Source organism: Nipponia nippon, unplaced genomic scaffold (genome assembly GCF_047370975.1).
Source record: "Nipponia nippon isolate SJK-2023a ecotype South Korea unplaced genomic scaffold, ASM4737097v1 scaffold_3, whole genome shotgun sequence".
NCBI classification, from domain to species: domain Eukaryota; kingdom Metazoa; phylum Chordata; class Aves; order Pelecaniformes; family Threskiornithidae; genus Nipponia; species Nipponia nippon.
Genome location: NW_028262347.1, coordinates 40,956,250 through 40,961,278, shown reverse-complemented (window position 1 = coordinate 40,961,278; position 5,029 = coordinate 40,956,250).

Sequence of the window (5,029 nt, the reverse complement as noted above, 5' to 3'; positions counted from 1 at the left end):
TTACATTATGTACAAGTGTCAGCAACAGTTAATTGTTAACGCTTTTCATTCTTCAGGACAAGGCTGAAATGCTGAATATGAACAATAGCACGTGCCTGCTGGAATTCAGGCTGCCATTAAATGATATGTTCATTTGCATTCCTTAATACAAAATAAGCTGTTGCATTGATTCATTTCTTCTTTTCAGTTTGGCCACTTGCAAAATTCTTAAGCACTTGCTTTTCTTCTATGGCAGATAATGGTTTGGTACCACCAGTCACTCAGTTTTTAGTGTAAGTATTAACTGAGCACGTGGAAGGTTTACTTTTTTCAATAAAAGCAGTATTCTCAAAAATCTCAAGAAAACAGAGGGTAATAACACCGCCCTGTTACAGTGAAAATAACCAAGAATTAAGGGAAAAAATCTGAGATACGACGTCTCTTTCACTTTAAATCTGCCAAATATCAGGAGTGAAAGATAATCTATTGGCTATGAAAACACTGACATTCTCTAACAAAGAAGAAATTTGTGGCAACAGCCACGAGACTGCGTTGGAGAACATTTAGGGTTGGGGAACATTTAAATTAAGCCCTTGTGTATTTTGTGAATTTGGACTCTGCTATTAGAAGCTCACTCAAGCCGTGTGCTGTGCGAGGCCTGCATTCCCGTGATCGCACGGAGGGCTGGAGGCAGGAGAACAGTTTGCCTACGTATGATTTAAGAGTGCAAGTCGATAAAGTGGAGCATGCTGTTATCAAGCTACAGCTTGCACTCCAGTGCAAAAACAGCTGCAAGGAAGAATTGGGCAAAGCATTTTCAAAACTACGCAGGGGTTTATCCTTGCCTCTGTCCCCTTGACTTTGTTATACCTTAAGAACGAAGATAGTTTCTCACATAGAACAGTAAGTGAAGACAGACAAGGAGCAGTTTTCCATTGTGGAAAAAATCAAAATATGTACTAGAAAACTGCCTTCGTTAGAGATAAGAAGAAGAAAAGGGAAGGCATCTAAACTTGAAATCTAGATTACTTTATTTCAGGTGAGTTCTGAACCCAAGTGAAGTACATGCTAAACCACTCCAAACCAAACCTATCATCTGAACCGAAGTGGTGCATTACTCATAGATCTATAGGGGTTTGGGTTTTTTTTGGTTTTTATGGTTTTGTTTTTGGTTTTGTTTTCTGGCATAGCTTTGCACAGGTTAAGTCAACTATAGAGCCTCTTGGGCAGACGCTGCTGAGTGCAATGCCAGATGCTGACACCCCTTTCTTCTTTTTCTCATGGCACCTACCAAAAGACATAGGGTTTCCAGAATTCCAGAGGTGAATTACATTCATGCTTCTTATCCCAATGCATCATGAATCATCTCCTTTCACTTTTTAATTTTAAATTATATTAGGAGGAGGCACTTAACGGAATGAAATGATGCATATGTGTATTGGGAGCACCATAACCAGAAGCATTTGGCAGTTTGAAGGCAGACTGAAACTACAGTTGTTTTGGGAGAGCATCTGATTGCAGCAGCTTTCGACAGTGAAATGATTTCAGGACTTAGGAAGTCAACAAATGGAATAGTGAAATATCAGGATAACAAGTAGTGGGAACAAAAAAATTGGGATGACAGAGGTCATTGCTTTTCTAGTACTGGGCTAAACTCTGCAGAAGTCACTGCGGCAAGAGCCTCTCAGCAAGAAACAGCAGAACACAGTACCCATGACTGATACCGGCCCAGCATTGATAAGAAGCAGTGATCTGAGCTGTTTCATGGGGATTTTGATGGTTTTATAGATGTATAGCTGTGCTGGGTTGTAAGGGTAGAGGTTGATGTATTTATGCAAACAAACATGCCGGGAACCCAAGGGCTTCTATGAAGCCTGTAACTGGGTTAACTGAAAGAGGGAGTGAAGAACGGCGTGTTCTCTCTGCAGTTTACAGAACCACGAGGTCGGAGTGCCGAGCTCAGCCTTCCTAACACGAAGCTTGTGCGCAGGTGCTTACTTCTGCATTACATGCATGATGCCACGGCTTAGGGCCAACATGAGTTTTTACGATGTCCTTCTACCTTCTTAGCTTTGTGGCTAGGGCTGCACTTGCAAAGTCCTTACCAAACTAGTTACTGAAGTTATTAGAGGAGATTTGTTGATAAGCACCAGAAGACTTTTCTTACTGCTTTCTTACTTTCTGCTGACATTTCCTCTAACTGCAGAATGCATTCATGTTTTTTTTAAACCGCTGTCATCCTTGCTAGTAGCGTGGGTTTGAACCTCTGAGTCCAATTTGGACGGTGATCACATTGCAGTGTTTAATTCTGCTTCATGCTTGGTTTGAACAAAGCCACCAAAAGCAGCTACCAGGGAAGAGAAGTGCAAACAAGTTATACGGGGCTCCACAGGTGGCTCTGCAAGTCCAACCAGGTGGCTCCCCCCAAACTGACAGGTGTTTTCGGATTGGTGGTATTCCCCTTTCCAAAACCCCTTCCCTCAACATGGATCAGTCTGGTTCTTCCAAATTTCAGCTAAACACATTTTTTTTTGCTTTAGTCAACCACCTGGATTAGGAACCAGCACTTGCCCCTGCTCTAAGATGGCAGATCCCAGAGCAGCACAGAGCAAACAATCCTGCTAGAAGATCTACTAAGGGAGGGTACGTTTATTCTAAAGATATTTTCAAAGTGATAACATGGATGACGTTACTACTTCATATACTACAGTCAGTGACGTGGAAGGCTTCCCAGCCAGAACTCACATAACCATGGTCCTCTGCTTTCCTGTGCATCCGCGTTACTGTGTTTCAAGGAAAACTGACATTTAGGGATGCGGTAGAGTTCCCATCACTGGAGGTTTTCAAGATGCAGTTGGATACAGTGCTCGATAATCTCACCTAGGCTCCCTTTCCCATGGAAGGCTGGACCAGGTGATCCTTTGAGGTCCCTTCCAACCGGGGCTGTTCTATGACTCGAGTTCGTGGTTGTAGTGGCAAGATATTAAAAGCGACCCATTTCCTCCTGAAAGTTGTAGAAAAGCTACCGAATAAATGCTGTCTTGGTAGGGTTTCTTTACTTGGTCTCGAGTTTTACAGACTTGGGAGTACCTAAGTACAAGCCGCCATTTGCCTAACAGCTTTATTTCCACATTCCCATATTTCATCTTCATTTTGGACTTGCATTAATAATTATTGAAGGTGGCTGCAGGCTTGGGAGCACTGCAGGGATCCACCTAGTCTGAGTGAATTCACGTACCCGCTCTTATTTACATATTACAACAGGCCCATAATTGTGAAAGCTGCACCGCACCCCTCAACAGAAGCAGTATTTAAATTCAAGTTATTATCCAGTTACAGCAATAGCCAGAAGCAGAAACTGTAATAAGCCTACAAAGCTTTAAATAAATAAACTTTCTGTAAAACACATCAACTCCTACTTGAAGAAGAGTGACTTACTGCCATTTAACATGCTGGATAATGGAATTTAAAAGGCTGAGTGGGGACCAAAGCACTGTTGGGGGAAACACAAGGGAAACAAATCCTACTTACAAACCTGAGATACCCAATCCTAACAGATTTTAATGTGAATATCAATCTGTCACCACATTTATCCAGTGCCCAAAGCAGGTTCCGTAAAGTGCCAACAGTATTTCAAGATGTTTCAGCCCTTTATTATAAAAAGGTCGGTCTTTTGAACGTCAGCTAGTCCTTAACACCCAAGAGAGGTGGTATATCCCCTTCATTATTTATACCACTTCATTTCGTCGTCTCAGGGAACTGTGGTTTACATCAGCAATGACATACCACTCAGCAGCAGAATGGACAGACCCAAGACAATCTATATAGTTCTAACAACAAAATAGAAATAGAAAAAAGTAACTGAATATTGGTGACTCCGATACCAGTATTCTTCAACACTCAGGATTACTCTCGCCTAAGCGAGACCTGGCTAAAGATTTCTCATACAAAATTATGTCATAATCATACTCTTACTTGAACTTCTAATGCATCTAAAAATCAAGCCAAGAATGCAGATGAATGCTTCACAATTTTAACCTCTTCAATTAAAAAAAAACCAAAAAAACCTGAGTGTATCCTCTTGGTGCTGTGGAAATATTGGTGCCACTTCAATATGAAAGGAAAATCAGTGCCAGTTATCTCATACACTAGCAGTACCAATGGCTCTGAAGCAAAACCAATACTTGAGTGTTTAAAGAATGGAATAAAATTTGCTTACTACAGTGACCTGTTTTGCACCTTCAAATCTATCAATTTCCTTGGTTTTCTCCTAGCTCCTCCTCTTTTTATCACTTTCCGTCTCACTTCCTGCATTTTGTGTCTCTCCAAGTAGCACATGGACAGGCAATATCCCTGTCTGCTCCCTTCTGAGCTCAGGAACTGCTCAGTGACACACACCAGTCTACAGGCAGTCTGTCACATTCTGTAACTTCTTCCCTGTATCTCCCCCTCCCCCTCCAACTTAACAGTTTTACAGCTACTAAATAGTTAAATCTAACAATATTTGCATAAAGTATACTCCACTCAGTATAATACACCCAGAGTTAACATTGTCCTTTTTAGAATTCAAGAGTGCTCAGATATAAATACTGGAGATTTATGAGTGCGAATTTCAAAAGCAACTCAGTGTCATCACTAAGACATGACAAATACAAAATTCTGAATAATGGCCTTTAAAGGTCCTGCTGGCAGGAGTTCATTCAGATCACATTCATTCATATGGTAACAGATCAAAGCATTTCATGCTGCTATGAATTTAAAATCAGATGTCTTCGCACTATGCCAAGCTGTTTTGCAAACAAGACCCATCTTAAATAGTGAAAAGCTATGAATTTAAAATCAGATGTCTTCTCACTATGCCAAGCTGTTTTGCAAACAAGACCCATCTTAAATAGTGAAAAGCTGACCGTGTCCACTTCGGTGTTTGGAAGTATACTTTGTTTCAGGAAACAAAAGAATACAGAACCAAGGCATTTAATTGAAAGAAAAAGTATCTTACAAAAATTGTGCCTTTCTTAATTCTAGAAATCACAACAGTATCAATAAAATC